We start from the raw sequence: 25,313 nt of genomic DNA on the forward strand, positions 1-25,313 counted from the left end.
TTATTTGCTCCGGTGTGAAGGCTTGCCTTGTCTGCAAATACAAACAACATTCAATTGGTGATAATTAACATTAACCTGGTCCAACCAGGGCAATGTAACTCATGTTGACTTCTATTGATTTGATATACCCCGTTATTACAGTAAACAAAACTACAATACAAATTGCCCACAAACCTCTATAATTTATAATTACCTTCAATTCAAAGTACAACTGTCTATCAAGTATTATCAGTTTCCCCTTAAAATCATGCCATATAAACAAGGTTTTGAGTTTCCCCAATTAATTGCAAAAAAAAAAAAGGTCCCAGTTTGATGAATGTGGATAACTATAACTATTTCTTTTGCAGTAAACACACAACTTTTAAATCATTTCAGCAATCAGCATTGCGAATAACTAGAGCATTAGGCAATACGTATGTATAGATAAAGGCAGGAAGAATTCGGTTTAAACCTCCAGTAGCAGATCTATAACACGCTTGATCTGAGCTCCTACAGGGCTTTCCAAATGCTGTTGATGTGTTGGAAGTCTCTCTGTATCATTTGAAAATTTAACGGCAGGAGCAGGGGTTCTTGCATTGGCTGACAGTGCTGCAGCTACAGGTGTGGATTTCTGAATTGTGGACTTATTAGCTGCTGCAATGCTCGTTGACTGGCACTTCTCTTGCTGCTTCTTGAATTTATCCAGGGGAAACCCCTTAACTATTTATCAATTTACACTTTTAACCTCAATGTTTAAAAAGTGACACTTTACCTCTCCCAAATTTCCAAATTGTTGCAATTTGACCATTCTGACTTTTTTTTTTCCCCCCAAAATGCCCCCATCCCAAGTTAATAATAATAATAATAATAATAATAATAATAAAAAATAAAAAAAATTAAGGGGTGGTGCCACCCGAGACCGGCCACCCCTTAATTTTTAATTTTTAATTTTTTAATTTTTTTAAAACTTTGGATGGGGGCATTTTGGGGGAAAAAAAAGCTAGAATGGTCGAATTGCAACAATTTGAAAGTTTGGGGGGGGGGGGTAAAGTGTCACTTTCTAAACATTGGGGTTAAAAGTGCAAATGAGTGGATAGTTCAAAGGGGAAAAGTATATTTTTTTTTTCCATTTATCTAACTTTTCTTGTAATGCCATCTAGACAAGAAAATGTTTGCTTTTTTAGTAAGAGCTACTCATACCCACCATTAATATTTAAGAATGTAACAAAATAAGGGATTTCAAGTACAAGATGGTAAAAGATAAGAATTAAATTGAAATCACTGAATGGCCAAAATTGACTACAGAACATAAATACTCATGTCATAATTCAGGAAGAATTAACAGCTAATAATCAAGACATTACCATAATTTACTACGAAAACTGCATGCTCACACAAGCATATGTCTACTAGACACACAAGTAACTTTGAAAACTCTCAATTTGTGCGTAACATAAATTTCATGAAAGAAGTAGAAATAACAAGGCCACTGAAAATCTATACGCAATAAACATTCCAATAGTTCTCCCTACATTAATCTCTAGCCTGTAAATGGCTTACTGCAGAACATGTGCAATAATTTCACCACCATGTACAGTGCACAAAGAACAAAATGTAACTAAGAAAATGAGTATCCAATTTCTATTATACAGAGCAATTAGTGATCAGACAAAACGCTTTACTCATTGATCAATCCTTAATCTAGTATGAAGAAAAAAAAAAATTCAAATCTTTCCTAAAATTCATCACTAATGTCAAAAATCAATCCAAATTATTTGTTGCAGTTGGGGCTAAACTGTTATCTTTGATAACATTTTACATAATTTCAAGTCTGCTAACACTAGCCTGAATATTATTCAAATATAACAAACCAGTCCACATTGATATTTAGAGTCTTCTACACAGGTTCCCAATTCTAATGACTCAGCAGAGCCCCATAAGCAATAGACATACTTTATTTATTTATTTATTTATTTTTATGTTTTATTATTATTATTTTTTTTTATAAGTAATGAAGAATTGAAGATATCATTAAAAGTCTAAGGTTGCCCAGGTACACAGGAAGTATACATTTGAAAATACCTAACTAGAAGCAACAGACGTACTTGAAGACACCTAAAAGAACTTCCAAGAATTGACAAAAAAGGAAACATAATAGATGATAGTTCCACTTAAAAGAAGTTCACTTAAAATTCAACATCCCAACATAGACATTGAAAGAATTTACATAATATCAGTTTGAGTGAGCCAACTTCAACCATTTTTCACAAACGAAGCACAAAAATCTTACATAAACATTCAAACCCAAGTTTTTCAAACAAAGAAAAACGCATTTGATTCCGTCTGAATCTTGAATTAAACCTAATTTAACCGGACAAAAACCTTAGCTTCACTAGTAATGCAAGTAATAAATCCCTCTAAAACCACTTGCTAATAGTAAAAATTAAACCCCTGAATCCTAGAACTGTACGGAAATTACCAAAGTCTAAAGAATTTACTAATTGAAAGTTTTAGATCGGAAGCGATCTTACCTCGGTGTCTCTGAGAACTGTGCTTCTCGTCGATTAGAGAGAGAGAGAGAGAGACAGAGAGAGATTGGGTATGTGATTTGGGCGGGTTGACGTGGATTGGGTTGAAAATGAAAACGCAAGCCCATATATTTTTTAGCGAACAGAATATAGTAATATACCGTCTTCTTTTATTTTTGTATTTTTGTATTTTGTTATTATTATTATTTTTTTTTAAAAAAAAGAAGAGTATTAAATATGACAATTTCTTTACACACGGAGATTCCTATGAGAGTAATTTTTTTCTAAGTAGCACTATAAGTTACCTCTACTTTATTAGGCATGGTTCCTAGTCGATTTAGTTAACTTTTGAGAATGTTATAACTTATAAGTATTTATTGTCTCTTTTGTGTCACTCCAAAAAATGAAGTGGCTTGCAAAATTATAATTTGACCAAAATTAAATAGTGATAAATCACAAGGCTAATAATAATTTTAAAACTCACAACTTTTAGAATGATACGAGAACGACACATGAAGAACTTCTAACATTACTCATATATGGACACACATGCAACAAATTACATACACACCTAACCAAAATGAGAAGGGAAATGCTAGGTTTTTCATACACACTTAACCACTTGAAAACTTTCTTAGGCCATTGAACCACTACCCTTGATAAGGAGGATGATAATAATTACATAAAGATTCCTTTCTAATCAGTCTATAGTATCCTTTTTTAAATGAACATAACGTCTTTTGCTTGTTGAAAAATAAAGACCAATTTTTAACTAGATAAAATCTTTTTCTTATGTACTCTGTTTCAAATTGCAGATAAATAATGCAGGGTTTAGCGGATCCATAATCACTGCAGAGGATTAAATGAGATTAAAACTAGGGTTTGATAAAGTAAGGTTTTCAATGCAATATAATCGTATATAGTTTAATCTTTTCTTTCCCACATTGTAGGAAAAGTCTCATAAAAAATAAAAAATAAAAAAATAAATAAAAAATAAAAAAGACGACAGTTTTTGGCCGGATCGGAGGAAATTCTTCCTAATAGTATTCAAAAGATTTTAATTTCTAAACATGTATGCTGCAGCATGTTTTATCACTACATACATGAATGATACAGCTTATAGGTGCAAATCCCAGATCCTTGGAGACAGTTTTTAAGCAAACTTACAAAACTACCTTGGATTGTCTAAGAACAAATTATTATGGGATGAAGCAAGTGAGCAAAGACCTAATTCCACTTCTTGAATTATCCAATTCTGCAAGAATAATAAATGTCTCGTCCGCCATCGGACAGCTAAAGGTACAGTATTATTATATCATTAGAAGTGCATTTTAAAAAATTGCGGTGCATTTTCAAATCGTGGGTAAAATGGTGCTACTCAAAAGAACTCCATATATCAAAAAGTAGCAACTTTTAGTTATATCATACGTGCTAATTAACAACAATGGAATTTCAGCGTGTCTCAAATGAGAATGCAAGAAAGGAGCTAGAAGATGTAGATGGCCTCACAGAAGAGAAAGTGGACAATGTGGTGGAAAGGTTCTTAGAAGACGCCAAGGAGAATTTGATAGAAATCAAAGGCTGGCCCGCAAATTATTCTGCTTATATTGTCTCCAAGGCAGCTCTGAATGCTTACACAAGGGTTTTGGCTAAGGAGTACCCCAACATTGCCATTAACGCAGTTTGTCCCGGCTTTGTCAAGACGGATTTGAATCACAACACCGGCGTCTTGACTGTTGAAAAAGGAGCTAAAGGTCCTATCATGCTGGCTTTGATGCCTGAAGGTGGACCTTCCGGCCTATTCTTTGCTAAGACGGAAGTGTCAACCTTTTAAGTGATATATAACTGGTGCAATACGATACGCAGTTGCTCATTTTCATGACACATTTTGTAATGCTACTTTCTCTGGTTCTTGCAGTTGTTTTACTTTTCAGTACTTACATTGAATAAAAGTTTTCTATGTTGCATGTTGAGAAAGGGATCAAGATCATTTTGCATTTTAAGGGATCAAGATCAACTGCAAGGAAAGTTGTGTTGCCTTCTGGAGGTGACAATGTTGTCACCGGAATATTGCTGTATCTACCTTCTCTTGCATGCACCACAGCTCCCGCTGTAAAAATTAAAGGGAAACAAAATAGGGATGATAATTAAGTTGATGCTTCATATTCAATAATTTATTCAAAAAGTTTGATTTTTTTGTTTGGTTCATCTGCAACCTTGTTCAAACGGAGTTTGTGGATGATGGCTTCTACACTTGCAAAATTAGTCCAAATTGAATGGCTCGTCTACAACCTCGTTCTAACCGGGTTTACAGAAAAGGGGTTCTGTCTACTTGTTTACAACCTCATTTGAATGAGCTTTGCAGACGAGTGGTCCTATACAAGAAAGAGAAGGAAAAATATTTCATTTTATACTTCCATTGCTTGAACGCCAAATTGGAGTTTGCCATCCGACTTGTTAGCAATCCGAGGACCTAAGTGCAAGAAATCCTCATTCTATAATAAACAAATATGCTAATCGATTCTTCACTGGCATGTCTTCTCATTTGAGCTTAAACCGTAATCATAAAATTAACATTGATCTCGAATCCCCCTCCCCCATCTTGTGTGGACATGTCAAAAAAAAAAAAAAAAAACATTAACATTGACTTGAAATAAATATATTAGCTAGGGAAGTGGCTATGTAGAGAATATAGATATTAACATATTTGTTGACTTACTACTTATTCCAAAAGTTTAAATTAATAACAAAAGTAATAAATTTAATTATTGAACTAATATTTAATACTCTCCTGAGGTGTGGGCCTAAACACCTCCTTAATACATTTATGGTACACACCCTTCTTCTCCCTTCAAGGGATGACCCCTCTCTAGATCTCTCTCTCTCAATCGCGGTATCGCCCCTCAAGCTAAAGCCAATACTAACTTAAGTATTAGAGTATCTTCAATATCCTAAATGGAAGCTTAATTGCTGAAATTGACGCCTTCGATCCCTGTTTTGCAGGTGATCATGAACCCCGTCCGCATGTGCATAATTTGGGATCTAACAGATTTCTTTGTACAGATTCAAATTCCTCTGATATGAGGATTACCATATCTAGTATGATGTATACAACAAATTTAAAGGCTGCTATTTGTTACTTTTAAACATCAAGGATAAGTCTCCGATTTCAGCCACTTCCTCTTCTCCATACATTAAGAGAGATGAGTGGAGATAAGGGACAAAAACATCAAACCCACTAACACAATTTATAATACATTTATGATCTGAAAAGGAACGTGCCTTGACTTTGGTCACAAAACTTTGGGTTATACTAAATAATATGCATTATTAATTAGTTTAATCACGATATCAACTTGTGCTGGAAAATATTTTGTAGCGATATCCTATAAAATTCTAACTCTAATTTGATTAACTTTGGACTAAACACATTATTAAATTACAAAATTACTTAAAATTTTGGCTCACGCCCATTATTAACTTACAAATAAAATTGATAACCTAAATCAAACTACTAATCTAAATCAAATTAAAAGACCCAATTCTTTATTCTTTATCCTGCATCACTATGCCAGTAATTTTTTTTCTAAGCAACATATATAACGTTAGACTACATTACACAATATATATGCAAGATGCAAGAAATTACATACACTGCTAACCAAAACGGGAAGGGAAATTAATGCTGGGTTTTTCAAAAAAAAAAATTTGACGCATCATTTCAACTCATTTGTGGTGCAATACGATGCAGTTGTTCATTTTCAGGTCACATTTTTGTAGAAATTTCTTCGGTTCTTTCTTGCGGTTGTTTTACTTTTCACTTACATAATTACATTGAATAGAAGTTTTCTATGCTATGTATTGTGAATGGATGATGTTACATATTACACCTTTATCCGACTATGTAACTCACTAAGTTGATGTGGCTTGAAACACTAGTGTACGTACCTTATGCTTATTTCTCGTTTTTCCTTTGACAATTCATGTCATATTGAACTTCATAGAGAGGGAGCAGCAAATGAGCCTCGCAGCCCCGACTCTATAAGTGTGTCTAATTTGCTAGTAATTCGAGCACCTAAATGCAAGAGATGCTCATTATGTAACAAACAATAAAATTGACCAGAAGTGTTTATGCAATAAAGTTGGACCAAATCTCAACAAATTCATGATTTATAATTTGAGGCAGTCAAATATGCCAATCGATTCTTGACTGGCATATCATCTCATTTGAGCTTAAACTGCCTTCATAAAATTATTAACATCGAGCATAAATAAATATATTAGCAAATTAATAAAGATTCATTTTCTTGGGAAAGTAGCTAGGTAGGGAATAAGGATAGTAGAGTAATGATAGATGTTATTTTTGTGTCATTGTTGTGTCTTCCTAAAATTGATCGATGTGTCTTTTAAAATTATCATTGGATCAAAATACAATAATAATCTATCACAAATCCAATTAAATTTTAAAAGTCATCAAATTTGAGTGAACATTAGAAAGATACAAAGGTGACAATGTCTATCATCACTCAGGAATAGTAATATATTAACATCGTGCCCAATTTAATATATTATTAGCAGGTTTCGTGTCCAGTGCATATAGTTGAAATTAAGATTGCTAATAATATATAATTTACAAATAGTTATGAACAGGTTGCTTTCTTATTTTATATGTGGAAAATTAAGTTTTCCAAATTAAAGTCAAGAGATAGATCACCTTCTATAGGCTGCATGTTGTTATATATTACCTATTAAAAGAGAGTTTGAGCACACATGAGGGGGAATATTAAACTAATGATTAAGTAATTAAATTTATCTCTTCTTATTAGTTTAAGCTTTTAGGATAACTGGTAATTTAACATGGTATCAGAGCTGATGGTCATAAGATTAAACCTTAACTCCGTCAAATCACTCACATTTAAATTAAATATTCAATGTCTAAGCTTATGGTAAAAGTGGTGATTTAGCTTGGTTATCAGAGTCAAAGGTCTTAGGATCGAACTTTGACTCCGTCAATTCACTTCCCATTTAAATTAAATATTTCACGGGTTGGGCCTCACCTATTAAAAGAAGTTTGAGCTTACACATAAAAAAAAAGTGTTAAAGTAACGATTAAGTCTCCCATTTCAGCCAAAACATCAAACCCTCTAACTTAATCTATAATACATTTATGGACTGAAAAGGCCACGTGACTTGACTTTGGCCACAAAACTACTTCAGGTTATACTAAATTATCTACTTTTCTCCATAGGGGGGTTGGCTCCGCAGCCTTCCCACTACTCGGGGAAGGTAGCATTAAGTGTTATTAAATAAAAAAAATAACATGAATAAGATATTCCTTAAAATACTTTAAGAGTACGAGAGTACTACTCGGGGAAGGTAGGAAAAGAAAAGGAAAGGAACAAGAAAATGGGATCTAAAGAGACTTCGAAAAATCTTGATCAAAATAAAATCTTGATCAAAATAAAGGAGATTTGCTCACATGTAAAAAATATCTTGTAAGTAAAGGTAGGTAATGTCAATATTAATCAACATTGTAATGCTGTCAATGATGGGGACATATTTGAAGTCCCCAGTTTTCCAATTTCAAACTAAATTATTATATACGAAGACTACTCTGAATTTCATTTTCGTCGAGATAAATAGTACCTCTACTACAAACAAATTGTTGTTTAAGAAAAGTTATCTGATACCATAATAATAAATTATTAATTATTTTGAAAGTTTAAATTAATAAAAAAAAAAGTAATGATTTTGGAGCTTAATCATTGTTTTTTAACCAAACATAGTGAATCTAACCACGCAAAAACCACTTAATTTATACAAACAATATGCTATTTAATTATATACTTTTACACGAGAATTCCAGCAATTTTTTTTGAAGGCAAGCAAAACTCCTTTTTTTAAAATTAATTTTTTTTTTAATTTTTAATTTTTTTTTCTATCTAATCTTTAGGGTTCACTAAAGTGGACCCTAATACTCAAAGTGGACACTAATAATGGGTCTTCAGCGTCCACTTTTAGTGGACACTATTGGGCATCAATTTTATTTTATTTTATTTTATTTTTCTACCTACTCTTTAGGGTCCACTTTGCCTAAGTATGAAAGTGGACGCTAATAATGTGTCTTCTGCGTCCACTAAAAGTGGACGCTATTAGGCATCAATTTTATTTTTTTATTTTTTATTTTTTATTTTTTTATATAATCTTTAGGGTCCACTAAAGTGGACCTTAATGCTTAAGTATTAGCGTTCACTTTGAAAGTGGACGCTAATAATGGGTCTTCAGCGTCCACTTTTAGTGGAAGCTATTGGGCAGCAATTTTATTTTTTGTTTTTTATTTTATTTTTCTAGCTAATCTTTAGGGTCCACTTGCCTAAGTATTAGCGTCCACTTTCAAAGTGGACGCTAATAATGGGTCTTCAATGTCCACTAAAAGTGGACGCTATTGGGCAGCAATTTTATTTTTTTATTTTTCTACCTAATCTTTAGAGTCCACTTTATTGCTTAAGTATTAGCGTCCACTTTGAAATTGGACGTTAATAATGGGTCTTCAGCGTCTTTAGGGTCCACTAATGCTTAAGTATTAACGTTCACTTTCAAAGTGGATGCTATTGTCCTTTTATTTGATTTTGTTTTTTATTTAATTTTTTGCCAGCTTTTAGCGTCCACTTAAGTGGATGCTATTGGTCCACTATCAGCGTCGATGATTGTTGACGCTAAAAGTTTTTTTTTTGCTGCTTATATTCTTCCCGCCTTTTGAATAATTCCCGCGTGTATATTAGGGTTGAGTTATTAGTGTCCACTGTAAAGTGGACGCTAATATTCATCTTTTCGGTTGGCTATTAGCATCTACTTTGATGTGGTCGCTAATACTTAACTATTAGGGGCGATTTTCAAAAGTCGCCCCTAATACTTGAAAATCACCCATAATAAGTCGCCCCTGATGAGTAAATTTCTTATAGTGAATATCCCAACATAGACATTGAAAGAATTTACATAATATCAGTTTGAGTGAGCCAATTTCAACAATTTTTCACCATCGAAGCACAAAAATCTTACATAAACATTCAAACCCAAGTTTTTCAAACAAAGCAAAACGCATTTGATTCCGTCTGAATCTTGAATTAAACCTAATTTAACCGGACAAAAACCTTAGATTCACTACTAATGCAAGTAATAAATCCCTCTAAAACCACTTGATAATATTAATAGTACAAATTAAACCCCTGAATCCTTGAACTGAATACGGAAATTACGAAAGTCTAAAGAATTTACTAATTGAAAGTTTTAGATCCGAAGCGATCTTACCTCGGTGTCTCTGAGAGCTGTGCTTCTCGTCGATTAGAGAGAGAGAGATTGGGTATGTGATTTGGGTGGGTAGAGGTGGATTGGGTTGAAAATGAAAACCCAAGCCACTAAATTGTTAATTAATAGACGTCACAGAATACGTAATAAGTCTTAAAGCTAGCTTGCTCCAAAAAAAAAAGAAGAAGAAAAGTCTGAAAACAAGCTTTATAGACGTCACAGCATACGTAACATGTCGAAAAATCTTGATCAGACCGTCTTGGTTGATACACATGGCAATAATTAGGGTTGATCATTCGTGTTCGCGTATCTCATTAATGCATGTAGAACCCAAGCCACTAAATTGTTAATTAATAGACGTCACAGAATACGTAATAAGTCTTAAAGCTAGCTTGCTCCAAAAAAAAAAGAAGAAGAAAAGTCTGAAAACAAGCTTTATAGACGTCACAGCATACGTAACATGTCGAAAAATCTTGATCAGACCGTCTTGGTTGATACACATGGCAATAATTAGGGTTGATCATTCATGTTCGCGTATCTCATTAATGCATGTAGAGCTCATAGTCTTCTTTATTATGCTTGCCGAACCATATCCTGTTCAAAAAATACAAAAATCAATCCATTTTTTTTTTCCAAATTCAAGCTTCAATCTTGAATTTGAGAGAAAATGTTAGAACTATATCTCATTCCATTAGGGACGGAGCCAGGAAATTTTATGGGAGGGGGCCAACCAAATTTTTTTTTTGGTTCTTTAGAATTTTTTTTATCAAAAAAAATTATTTTAGTTGTTTTTTTATGAACTAAAGACTACCGTAAGGGCAAAAAAAAATGGACATTAGAAAGTAAAGGCCAAAAATAAAAAAATTTAGTGGGTATGGGCCAACAAAATTAAAAATAGGGCCAATTTTTTTTTTTAGGAGGCCAAATAACTAAAATTAAAACTTTAACTTTACTTTTTTTTAATTTTTTTAATTTTTTTATTATTTTTTTTCCTTATTTTGGGGGGACCATGGTCCCTCCGTCATTCCATGTCTGTTTCTTTGGCTTGCTCACAAAAGTTAATAGACGTCACAGTATACGTAACAAAGCAAGATAGCAAGTGGGAATATGTCACTGCATGCGTAGAAAACCCAGAGATGAGCAACTATAAATACCCCACAACCTTACCTTAAACCATCCAAACAACAAAAAAACCATTAACTTCCACAAATAAGCGTCAACGAATTGCAGAAAAAGTCAACAAACATGACGAAGAGGTAATTTCATCTTTAACAACGTGTTTTAATATGAACCTCAGATGTATATAATTATATATCCTAGTAAGTAGTGAAACATCGATCCTCAATTTCTTTGTTTTTGCATTTGTTTCAAACTTTTTTCTTCAGGATTGCAGTTGTTACGGGGTCCAGCAAAGGGATAGGATTTGAAATATGTAAGCAGCTAGCTTCAAATGGGGTGGAGGTGATATTAACTGCTAGAGATGTGAAGAGGGGAAATGAAGCTGTTGAAAAACTCAAGGCTGCTGGATACTCCGATGTGATTTTTCATCAACTTGATGTGGGGGACAAGGCTAGCATTTCTTCTTTTGCAAATTTCATCAAAACTCAATTTGGGAAGCTTGACATATTGGTACGTAATCCAACTCTCCGATACTTGTGATCGGGTGTAATTAGTTGCCCGTATTGCATGCATGGGTGGCTAACGTGACCGGATACCATAGATAAGCCTTGTACTGATTTGTATAGTCTAGACACCCGCTTAAGTAGGTAAGGGAACACGTATCCTCTTATATTAACTGCTCGTATTGTATGTTCTGATCCTCGGTAAGACACTTGATTTTTATGGAGAATATGACTTTGACTTGTAGATGGGAATATAAAAATTCATAGGGATGTGTATTTCCTATTGCTTGGCTAGGCTGCTTTCCCAACCTGTTCATAGTATGGAAAAGAAAAACGAAAAAGGATAAGTATGGATGAGCCCTTATCCAATAGTCTAAGGAAGATTAATTATATAGATACCTTTCTAATCAGTCTATACTTTTGAATTAAGATGAAATCATGTAATCTCTTTTAGATGAAAATAAAGTCATTTAGTTTACCATTAATGGTTGTGGTTCAGTGGTCTCAATAAAATTCTCCAAATGGTTTTAGATATGTAGTAAGGTGAGAGTTTAACTCCTGAAATAAGAATCATTAATTTTATTAGTATTAGCTGCTTTAGGTCCTACTGATTTGTTGATGGAACTAAGTCAGGTTATGATTTAGTCGGACTTAAGAGACAGTATGTAGTTCCCATCGTCTTAGTCCCTCCCTGTACGGCTCTCAGCGAGTAGGGACTACTATAGTCATACTTAGATAAAATAGCCATAAGTGATCTCCTCCGCCGGCTTTTTTGAATAGGAAAAAAGAGAGTCATTTGCTTGGTGAAAAATAAAGACCAATAACTATACGAAGTCTTGTTCTTATCCCCCATTTAGTAGTCTAATATGGAAATTATTTGAAATTGCAGATAAACAATGCAGGGATTGCTGGATCCATAGTCAACACAGAAGATCAAGAGGGCTTAAAACAAGGGTTTGATGAAGTAAGTTTCCCAATGTAATATTATCTCTATCAGCATTTTAAATTTAGAGTATAATCCAGAAAATATATATGTAGACTATAATATATATATAGTTTAATGTTTTCCTTCCCACACTGTAGGAAAGAAAGTCTCATAAATGCAAAAAATAAAAATAAATAAAATGACAAATTTTTTACTTCAAACAGGAATGAAAGAAATTCCTCAAATACAATTAATTTATTAAATTAACATATGTCTTTAGAGTATATTATTCTTACATGCATTTTCACATGCACTAAGGACAGATACCACATGCTTGGTTAATTTTATGCGAAAATTACAAAATTAGTCATTGTGGTTTACCTGATTTGCAATTAACTTTTAGTGGTATCAAAATGAGTTTAGGGATCCCTAAGGTGTACCAAAAAGACAATTTACTCCTTATAGTCAAATTTTATCAACTAATTTAACAAATTTTGATAATGTAAATACGTTAGAACCAATAAAATTGTGACACGTGTCATATTTAAGTCAATGTTACACTAACGGAATCTGTTAAGTCAGCGAATTAGTAAATTATTTTTTTAGTATATCTCAGGGACCTTTGAGTTCATTTTGATACCACAAAGAGTTAATTTGCAAATCAGGTAAACTACAAAGACTAAATTTGCATTTTTCCGTAATTTTATTAAAAAAGTGAACAAATCAATTTTAGTTTAGATTGGGTTGATCCGAAAGAAAACTTTGTCCAAAATAAAACAGTATTCAAATGATTTCAAACATGTATATATGCTACATCATTTACCACTGCATACGATGATACAGGTTATAAATGGAAATCGTGGATCCTTGGAGAAAGTTTTCAAGCAAACATTCGAAACTGCCACGGACTGTATAAGAACAAATTATTATGGGATAAAGCTAGTGAGCAAAGAACTAATTCCACTTCTTCAATTATCCAATTCTGCAAGAATAATAAATGTCTCCTCCTCCTTCGGACAGCTAAAGGTACGCTATTATTATATCCTTAGGAGTGCATTTAAAAAAATTGCGGTGCGTTTTTGAAATCGTGGGTAAAATGGTTCATTTTTTAGAATGCATTATTTTCAAATTGAACGTTTTAAAATTATTATTTTTTAATTGTACTTTTTGAAGTCGCAAACTTAAACGAACTCTATATATCAGAAAAGAGACACTTTTAGCTGTGTCATAGGTGCTAAATTGCTAATAACAATGGAATTTCAGCATATCCCAAATGAGAATGCAAGGAAGGAGCTAGGAGATGTACATGGCCTCACAGAAGAGAAAGTGGACAAGGTGGTGGAAGGGTTCCTAGAAGACGTCAAGGAGAATTTGATACAAGTCAAAGGCTGGCCGACAAATTTTTCTGCTTATGTTGTCTCCAAGGCAGCTGTGAATGCTTTTGCAAGGGTTCTTGCTAAGAAGTATCCCAACATTGCCATTAACTCAGTTTGTCCTGGCTATGTCAAAACAGATCTAAATTACAACACTGGGGTCTTGACTGTTGAAGAAGGAGCTAAAAGTCCTGTCATGCTGGCTTTGATGCCTGAAGGTGGACCTTCTGGCCTATTCTTTGATAGGACTGAAGTGTCAACCTTTTAAGTGATAATTGGTGCAATACGATGCATTTGCTCATTTTTATGTAACATTTTGTAGTACTTTTTCCGATTCTTGTAGTTGTTTATCACTTACATTGAATAAAAGTTTTCTATATTGCATGTTCAGAAAGGGATCAACGTCATTTCCATTTTAAGTGAAATGGGTTATTTATTTTGTGTTATATATATACTAATTAAAACTAAGAGAACACAAAGTCCATATTTATTTATTATTATTTTTTTTAGCCATATATATTTTTTTTTGACATGTCCGCATAAGAGGGGGGAGGGGGATTCGAATTAGTGACCTCCACTTCATTAAATATGGTGCTAGCCGATTCAAAAAAAAAAAAAAAAAAAAAAAAAAAAAAAAAAAAAAAAAAAAAAAAAAAACTAAGAGAACACCAAGCATTTCCATATATATATGTTGATAGTCATTAATTTAGGGCTGGCAAAACAAGTACCTGCCATGACCTATTTACGACCCATTTATCCTATGCATATTTTTTTTTTATAATAAAGTTCATTTAGGCATTATAAAGAATAGTTACATGCATAGGATAAATAGGTACTTATTTATTTGCTAGGTACTTGTTTTGCTAGCCCTAGTCATTATAATGGCTATCACATATATATTGAATTTTTGTAGTGCCAATATATATATATATATATATATATATTTTAAAATATATATGTTGATTAATATTTTGTGTGAAACACATAATAATTAATATACATTGACAAATACTAAATAAGTAATAATATACATTGACTATATGTTAATGTTAATTTGGTATAATATTCTTATTGTGCTATCATTTCCAAATTTGGTGTAATATTCTTATTGTTCATATATATTAAACTATTCCTTTTACATTTGTAAAAAACTTAGGGCCAAGCTATTACGTAGTTGGGAATTCCTAGGGTTGCAATAAACGTGTTCTATACGTTGTAAACCTTAGGGGCACCCTAAGCAAGTTGATGTTTTAGCCGGCCGTATAGCTTTCTAATTTTTTAGAATGTCATAAGAAGATGATGATGATCTAGGGTTGATCAGCTCGTAGGTAATATATATATATAAAAGCTATTTTAATTTTCTTTTTTATTACAAAAATAAAAAAATATTGTCGCACGTTAAAAAAGCTTTTGCCGAGTTTTATAAGGGTATCGATCGAGAATAAGTATTACATGAACCAATTTATATTAAATTTAGTATATAAATATATGGAATGGATCCATATATATAACTACTATATAATTATTTATTAAGTATATATTTGGAATTTGGATTTACTAATTAAGTAACAACTAATTAAGTAACAGTAAGCACATGGTACTTATTGTTACTTAATTATAATTAAGTAAATACTTAAAAAATTATTAATCAGATACTTAATAATGGGTAAACATATCATAAGTTCCTGAGTCAACGCGCCAAAATTAAATAGTCTCTAAGGATTTTTTTTTTTTTTTTTTTTTTTCAAAAATTTACTCCTGGGTCAATCAAAATGCAAGAAAAATCTCTGCCATCAGAATTTTGTAAATGCCATTAGTCCCTTCTAAACGTTGCGTTTTTGGAATGCTCGATCAGGCGAAAATATTGATCCTACGTGTCCAAGTGTACTCGTAGGATCAAAACTCAGCGTTTTGGGTGTTCCCAAAACGGTGAGTTTTGGAAACTTGGGGGTTTTATTTTGAAACCCCCAAGTCATATTTCTTCTCCGACGAAAAAAACGGACAAGAGAATCCCAGGCATACCCACCGATCGACGTAGAGGTTGAACAGAGACTCATTGACGCACCCATCGACAGCTAAACGGACACCTAGGGGTGCAAAGGCGGTTATTGGATTTCACTAACCGCGGTAAGCGGTTAGCGGTTAGCGAAATAGATAACTGCCCGCTAACCGTTTTTTAAAATTGGGCCTTTTTTTTGGGCTTTCTTTAGGGTTTTTTGGACTTATTTTTTTGGATATATATATAGCTCTGTTCTGTGTGTGCGTTGAAGACACACACAACACATAGAACAGAGTCACAGAGATATATATAAAAACCAAATCAGCCGTAGATAGTCTTCAACGCACACAGAACAGAGCTATATATATATAAACAAATCAACCCCTACGGCTGCCATGGTCTTCAACGCACACACAAAGCTATATATATATATATATATATAAACCAAATCAACCCCTAATACCCCATACGGCTGCCATACACAATATAATCCAAAACTCATTCCGATCATACCCCAATAATCAACAAATACACAATAAACGACCCAAAATCATTGGAAAGAATTGTAAATAGTAGGAAATCAAAAATCAAAGTAGCCCGGGAAAAACTCCAAGAAAATGAACCCAAAATCACTGACCTTGGCTGTCTAATTTGGGAAAGAAACTACCCAGTATTTTCATTGAGCCGATCGTGAGCAGCAGGTGAGTTTGAGAGAGTTGAGACTTGAGATGGTGTCACAGACTCACAGTGAGAGACTGAGAGTTTGAGACTTGAGAGAGGCTGCTCAGCAACTTTGAGTGATTTTGAGATTTTGTGAGATTTAGGGTTGGGAAGAAAGAGATGAATATATACAGGTGCAAAACGACGTAGTTTTGCCTTCTATATAATTTTTTAAAAAAGGTTAAAGGATAAAACTACTAACTATCAATGATTCAATTTTTTTAAAAAAATTGTTACAAATGGTTCAAAAAATTCAAAATTGTTCAAAAAATTGTTCAAAATTGTTAATTTTTTTATTTTTTTTTCAAAAAATTGTTAAATTTCTTTTTCTAAAAAATGTTCAAAAGATACATTAATACTTCAATTATGATTATAAGTAACACATTGTTGAATCTAATGTCAATTACTTAATTTGATATTATATAATCATATAGTCTCATTAAATTATATCATATGATTCATATGATTAATTATTTAAATTCTTATCATATTTACTTATAATCTTTTTTCTTTGAATTGAACTTAATATCTAATGGTAAATGGTAATGTTCAAACTCCTAAATCCTAAATTCCTAAAGTATCTAATAATGCTTTAATTAAATTGTAGACTTGTAGTTATAAGTAATATATTGTTTAATTCAATTGAATCAATTGTGATTATCATTGTACATGAATCATATGATTAACCTGTAGACTTATGACTTATAGTGATAATATATAAATTACTAAAATTATAATGATAATACATTAATACGTAAATTGTGTTTATAAGTAACACATTGGTCAATGTTTAATCCAATGTCAATTACTTAATTTGATATTATACGAATCATATCATCATTGTACATGAATAATATGATTCACTTGAAATCTTGAATAAAGTATATATTTGAATTGTCATTGAATCATATGATTAAATATTGATATTATATATTTATATTATTCATATGCATATGTAGACTTATATAGACTTATAAGTTTATAACATACATTGGAAATAAGTCTCTAGATATTTAATTATTGTATTAGCATGAATTGGTATACTTATGAGTTATGTCATATTATATATGTATAATTTATTATTATATAATCAAATGATTTAATGATCAATCTCATGTGATATAATCATATAAATTATAGTGATAATATATTAATACTCAAATTGTGATTTAATTATTTTAAAAAAAAATTGTGATTTAATGATCAAGTGATTATGTTATATGTATAAATATTTTTATAATTATAATTATAAAAATATATTATATAAAAAGGCGGTTAGCGGTTACGGTTAGTAAACCCAATAACCGCTAACCGCTGGGCGGTTAAACAGTTAGCGGTTAGAGCGGTTAGCGGACGGTTTTTAACTGCCCACTTTTGCACCCCTACGGGACACCCACCAACGCACCCATCGATAGCTAAACGTAGACCCACTGGCGCAACAGAATCCACCGTCGAGCCTAGCGGTTCGGTGGCCAACCTGAATTCAGCGTCCACCCATTTCTGCCCTAGAACCGAGACCCATCGACCAGCAACCCATCCAAGGTATTTCTCATAATTTTTTTGCAGTTTGTGTTGGTCTAACAAACCCTACCACCCCTTAGGGTTGTAATTACTCTCAACCCTCTCTATGACCCACAATCAAATGACAAAACACGACAAACATAGGTTATTATGGACAAAGGCATTACACCCCAAAAGTTCACAATAATAATGGAATAACGTCATATTCCATTTGAACCACAACCAATATGGACCACATCTGCTGCCAACAATGCAATAAAGTATGTTTTGTAAGATTCCAACACAGATTATATTGTATATATAAATCCAACACAGATTCGACAAAAATTTTGGGGATGGGGGTTTCGACAAAAATCTTCCAATACAGCAAAAGCTTCCTAAAACTATAAGAAAATGCTTCCACACTGTTAGACCAACACAAACCACAAAACAATTATGGGAAATTACCTTGGATGGGTTGCTGATCGATGGGTCTAAGCTCTAGGGCAGAAATGGGTGGACGCCAAATTCAAGTTGGACGCCGGACCGCTAGGCTCGACGGTGTATTCGGTCGCGCCGGTGGGTCTCCGTTTAGCCGCTCCATGGGTCAGTGGGTATGCCTGGGATTCTCTCGTCCGTTTGTTTCATCGGGATGAAATATGACTTAAGGTTTCAAAATAAAACCCCCAAGTTTCCAAAACTCACCGTTTTGGATGTTCCCAAAACGGTGAGTTTTAATCCCACGTGTACACTTCGACACGTAGGACCAACATTTTCGCCTTATCTGGCATTACAAAACTGCACTGTTTAGAAGGGACTAACGGCAGTTACAAAATTCTAACGATAGGAATTTTACTCGCATTTTGATTGACCTAGAGAGTAAATTTTTGAAAAAGAAAACTTATGGACTATTTAATTTTAACACGTTGACTCAGAGACTTATGATATATTTACCCCTTAATAAATAACATAGAATACCAAAATTATTAATATATAGTACTTAATTATAAGTATGTATATATATTACTAGAACTTGTTATTATGTTTATATACAGTAAATTATATATATTAGTCGCGCTAATATTATTTGCGAACGTTAAACGATCGAGCGTAGTTTTATACTGGTATGTTAAACTTGTTCTATTGCATGAATGCAATACATATGCAAGCTTTAATAATTTCTAATTTTCGTAATTTTGTTCTTAACTCGTGCTAGTATTCGCACGAACGTTAAACGAGCGAGTGGAGTTTTATTAAATGATCATTTTATGTATTGATCGTTCAATAATTGAGTTAATTAATTAAATATTTACAAAATGGTGACATGTCAATGCATATTACATGCCATTCTTTAGTAATGTGTCAATTTGACACCTTATCATTTGGTAACATGTTAAGGTGACACGTTACACTTTTGGTAACGTGTCAAAATGAAAATCAACTTTTTGAAAAAGCTAATCCATGCATCCAAAGCCAGAAAAACTTTACCAGATACAACTATATCACACAATTTGCTCTTTTTAATGATAACTATTCAAAACCTTGGATCTTTTTGTTTTTCATTCTGAGAAAAGAAGTTCCCACCCGACACCAAAAGGTCAAGGGAAGGCAGGCTTCCAGGCCTTTTCAAGTCCCACCAACACACAGTCACCCGTCACCTATGAACTATGCTCGGCAAGTTGTACACACAGAGATAATCAAGTCCATAGAATTCAAAGGTTCGTTCAGTTTTCTTACCAAATGCTTTTAGTTATCAAAAAAAAAAAAAAAAGTTCGTTCAGTGGCCTTCAATGCAAGATGAACTTTTTCTAGCAACCTTTTGTTTGTTTTTTGGTCAATCAGTTTTTTTATAGGCCACGTGATAATGGATAATCTTTGCCCTCCCCAATCCAACTGCACCCATGGATTAAACCCAAGACTACACCTTACAGAAAGAGGGAGGCATGCACAAGGCCAAAAGGCCTAGCAGTTTTTTTTCCAGAGACTTCTCTGAACAAAATTCTGGTGCTATTATGAAATCATGAATATCATGATGTAAAAGTTCATCAAACAAAATGGGGAAATCAAATATTACATGTACCTGCAAGTCATCCATCACAGTTGGGTATGCATCCTTAAGATCAATGACAGCAATGCCCTCTGGTTTTTTCCTTATTAAGTAAAGAAGCTGACTCTTTTCCTTTAGATCATGCTTAGACAGTAGACCAAGTGACAAGTCAAAATGTTACCCACCATGAAAGAGGCATAAGGAAAAAACTAAATACAACTTAAATACTAAATCGAAAAAGTTTATTAGTCCATGAAGTTCTGCGGCTACGTAAGTTTAATGTTACCTTGTAAGAGAAACGCTTCCCATTATTGTGCACTTTCGGGTTATTCCTCAAACTGTCAAAGACAGCTTTGTTGGCATCCGCGTCAACATAACATGATTCATTTATTTGCTCCGGTGTGAAGGCTTGCCTTGTCTGCAAATACAAACAACATTCAATTGGTGATAATTAACATTAACCTGGTCCAACCAGGGCAATGTAACTCATGTTGACTTCTATTGATTTGATATACCCCGTTATTACAGTAAACAAAACTACAATACAAATTGCCCACAAACCTCTATAATTTATAATTACCTTCAATTCAAAGTACAACTGTCTATCAAGTATTATCAGTTTCCCCTTAAAATCATGCCATATAAACAAGGTTTTGAGTTTCCCCAATTAATTGCAAAAAAAAAAAAGGTCCCAGTTTGATGAATGTGGATAACTATAACTATTTCTTTTGCAGTAAACACACAACTTTTAAATCATTTCAGCAATCAGCATTGCGAATAACTAGAGCATTAGGCAATACGTATGTATAGATAAAGGCAGGAAGAATTCGGTTTAAACCTCCAGTAGCAGATCTATAACACGCTTGATCTGAGCTCCTACAGGGCTTTCCAAATGCTGTTGATGTGTTGGAAGTCTCTCTGTATCATTTGAAAATTTAACGGCAGGAGCAGGGGTTCTTGCATTGGCTGACAGTGCTGCAGCTACAGGTGTGGATTTCTGAATTGTGGACTTATTAGCTGCTGCAATGCTCGTTGACTGGCACTTCTCTTGCTGCTTCTTGAATTTATCCAGGGGAAACCCCTTAACTATTTATCAATTTACACTTTTAACCTCAATGTTTAAAAAGTGACACTTTACCTCTCCCAAATTTCCAAATTGTTGCAATTTGACCATTCTGACTTTTTTTTTTCCCCCCAAAATGCCCCCATCCCAAGTTAATAATAATAATAATAATAATAATAATAATAAAAAATAAAAAAAATTAAGGGGTGGTGCCACCCGAGACCGGCCACCCCTTAATTTTTAATTTTTAATTTTTTAATTTTTTTAAAACTTTGGATGGGGGCATTTTGGGGGAAAAAAAAGCTAGAATGGTCGAATTGCAACAATTTGAAAGTTTGGGGGGGGGGGGTAAAGTGTCACTTTCTAAACATTGGGGTTAAAAGTGCAAATGAGTGGATAGTTCAAAGGGGAAAAGTATATTTTTTTTTTCCATTTATCTAACTTTTCTTGTAATGCCATCTAGACAAGAAAATGTTTGCTTTTTTAGTAAGAGCTACTCATACCCACCATTAATATTTAAGAATGTAACAAAATAAGGGATTTCAAGTACAAGATGGTAAAAGATAAGAATTAAATTGAAATCACTGAATGGCCAAAATTGACTACAGAACATAAATACTCATGTCATAATTCAGGAAGAATTAACAGCTAATAATCAAGACATTACCATAATTTACTACGAAAACTGCATGCTCACACAAGCATATGTCTACTAGACACACAAGTAACTTTGAAAACTCTCAATTTGTGCGTAACATAAATTTCATGAAAGAAGTAGAAATAACAAGGCCACTGAAAATCTATACGCAATAAACATTCCAATAGTTCTCCCTACATTAATCTCTAGCCTGTAAATGGCTTACTGCAGAACATGTGCAATAATTTCACCACCATGTACAGTGCACAAAGAACAAAATGTAACTAAGAAAATGAGTATCCAATTTCTATTATACAGAGCAATTAGTGATCAGACAAAACGCTTTACTCATTGATCAATCCTTAATCTAGTATGAAGAAAAAAAAAAATTCAAATCTTTCCTAAAATTCATCACTAATGTCAAAAATCAATCCAAATTATTTGTTGCAGTTGGGGCTAAACTGTTATCTTTGATAACATTTTACATAATTTCAAGTCTGCTAACACTAGCCTGAATATTATTCAAATATAACAAACCAGTCCACATTGATATTTAGAGTCTTCTACACAGGTTCCCAATTCTAATGACTCAGCAGAGCCCCATAAGCAATAGACATACTTTATTTATTTATTTATTTATTTTTATGTTTTATTATTATTATTTTTTTTTATAAGTAATGAAGAATTGAAGATATCATTAAAAGTCTAAGGTTGCCCAGGTACACAGGAAGTATACATTTGAAAATACCTAACTAGAAGCAACAGACGTACTTGAAGACACCTAAAAGAACTTCCAAGAATTGACAAAAAAGGAAACATAATAGATGATAGTTCCACTTAAAAGAAGTTCACTTAAAATTCAACATCCCAACATAGACATTGAAAGAATTTACATAATATCAGTTTGAGTGAGCCAACTTCAACCATTTTTCACAAACGAAGCACAAAAATCTTACATAAACATTCAAACCCAAGTTTTTCAAACAAAGAAAAACGCATTTGATTCCGTCTGAATCTTGAATTAAACCTAATTTAACCGGACAAAAACCTTAGCTTCACTAGTAATGCAAGTAATAAATCCCTCTAAAACCACTTGCTAATAGTAAAAATTAAACCCCTGAATCCTAGAACTGTACGGAAATTACCAAAGTCTAAAGAATTTACTAATTGAAAGTTTTAGATCGGAAGCGATCTTACCTCGGTGTCTCTGAGAACTGTGCTTCTCGTCGATTAGAGAGAGAGAGAGAGAGACAGAGAGAGATTGGGTATGTGATTTGGGCGGGTTGACGTGGATTGGGTTGAAAATGAAAACGCAAGCCCATATATTTTTTAGCGAACAGAATATAGTAATATACCGTCTTCTTTTATTTTTGTATTTTTGTATTTTGTTATTATTATTATTTTTTTTTAAAAAAAAGAAGAGTATTAAATATGACAATTTCTTTACACACGGAGATTCCTATGAGAGTAATTTTTTTCTAAGTAGCACTATAAGTTACCTCTACTTTATTAGGCATGGTTCCTAGTCGATTTAGTTAACTTTTGAGAATGTTATAACTTATAAGTATTTATTGTCTCTTTTGTGTCACTCCAAAAAATGAAGTGGCTTGCAAAATTATAATTTGACCAAAATTAAATAGTGATAAATCACAAGGCTAATAATAATTTTAAAACTCACAACTTTTAGAATGATACGAGAACGACACATGAAGAACTTCTAACATTACTCATATATGGACACACATGCAACAAATTACATACACACCTAACCAAAATGAGAAGGGAAATGCTAGGTTTTTCATACACACTTAACCACTTGAAAACTTTCTTAGGCCATTGAACCACTACCCTTGATAAGGAGGATGATAATAATTACATAAAGATTCCTTTCTAATCAGTCTATAGTATCCTTTTTTAAATGAACATAACGTCTTTTGCTTGTTGAAAAATAAAGACCAATTTTTAACTAGATAAAATCTTTTTCTTATGTACTCTGTTTCAAATTGCAGATAAATAATGCAGGGTTTAGCGGATCCATAATCACTGCAGAGGATTAAATGAGATTAAAACTAGGGTTTGATAAAGTAAGGTTTTCAATGCAATATAATCGTATATAGTTTAATCTTTTCTTTCCCACATTGTAGGAAAAGTCTCATAAAAAATAAAAAATAAAAAAATAAATAAAAAATAAAAAAGACGACAGTTTTTGGCCGGATCGGAGGAAATTCTTCCTAATAGTATTCAAAAGATTTTAATTTCTAAACATGTATGCTGCAGCATGTTTTATCACTACATACATGAATGATACAGCTTATAGGTGCAAATCCCAGATCCTTGGAGACAGTTTTTAAGCAAACTTACAAAACTACCTTGGATTGTCTAAGAACAAATTATTATGGGATGAAGCAAGTGAGCAAAGACCTAATTCCACTTCTTGAATTATCCAATTCTGCAAGAATAATAAATGTCTCGTCCGCCATCGGACAGCTAAAGGTACAGTATTATTATATCATTAGAAGTGCATTTTAAAAAATTGCGGTGCATTTTCAAATCGTGGGTAAAATGGTGCTACTCAAAAGAACTCCATATATCAAAAAGTAGCAACTTTTAGTTATATCATACGTGCTAATTAACAACAATGGAATTTCAGCGTGTCTCAAATGAGAATGCAAGAAAGGAGCTAGAAGATGTAGATGGCCTCACAGAAGAGAAAGTGGACAATGTGGTGGAAAGGTTCTTAGAAGACGCCAAGGAGAATTTGATAGAAATCAAAGGCTGGCCCGCAAATTATTCTGCTTATATTGTCTCCAAGGCAGCTCTGAATGCTTACACAAGGGTTTTGGCTAAGGAGTACCCCAACATTGCCATTAACGCAGTTTGTCCCGGCTTTGTCAAGACGGATTTGAATCACAACACCGGCGTCTTGACTGTTGAAAAAGGAGCTAAAGGTCCTATCATGCTGGCTTTGATGCCTGAAGGTGGACCTTCCGGCCTATTCTTTGCTAAGACGGAAGTGTCAACCTTTTAAGTGATATATAACTGGTGCAATACGATACGCAGTTGCTCATTTTCATGACACATTTTGTAATGCTACTTTCTCTGGTTCTTGCAGTTGTTTTACTTTTCAGTACTTACATTGAATAAAAGTTTTCTATGTTGCATGTTGAGAAAGGGATCAAGATCATTTTGCATTTTAAGGGATCAAGATCAACTGCAAGGAAAGTTGTGTTGCCTTCTGGAGGTGACAATGTTGTCACCGGAATATTGCTGTATCTACCTTCTCTTGCATGCACCACAGCTCCCGCTGTAAAAATTAAAGGGAAACAAAATAGGGATGATAATTAAGTTGATGCTTCATATTCAATAATTTATTCAAAAAGTTTGATTTTTTTGTTTGGTTCATCTGCAACCTTGTTCAAACGGAGTTTGTGGATGATGGCTTCTACACTTGCAAAATTAGTCCAAATTGAATGGCTCGTCTACAACCTCGTTCTAACCGGGTTTACAGAAAAGGGGTTCTGTCTACTTGTTTACAACCTCATTTGAATGAGCTTTGCAGACGAGTGGTCCTATACAAGAAAGAGAAGGAAAAATATTTCATTTTATACTTCCATT

The 25,313-nt window shown here is 33.1% G+C and overlaps 1 protein-coding gene across 1 annotated transcript in view; it reads right to left on the bottom strand.

Annotated features, from left to right (window-relative positions):
• The window catches only part of LOC132173756 ((+)-neomenthol dehydrogenase-like), a 32,568-nt gene that overhangs the window by 2,683 nt on the left and 4,572 nt on the right, over positions 1-25,313 (bottom strand). The gene's annotated exons all lie outside the window — the stretch shown is intronic.

The sequence above is a fragment of the Corylus avellana genome, chromosome ca3, assembly GCF_901000735.1.
Source record: "Corylus avellana chromosome ca3, CavTom2PMs-1.0".
Classification (NCBI taxonomy): domain Eukaryota; kingdom Viridiplantae; phylum Streptophyta; class Magnoliopsida; order Fagales; family Betulaceae; genus Corylus; species Corylus avellana.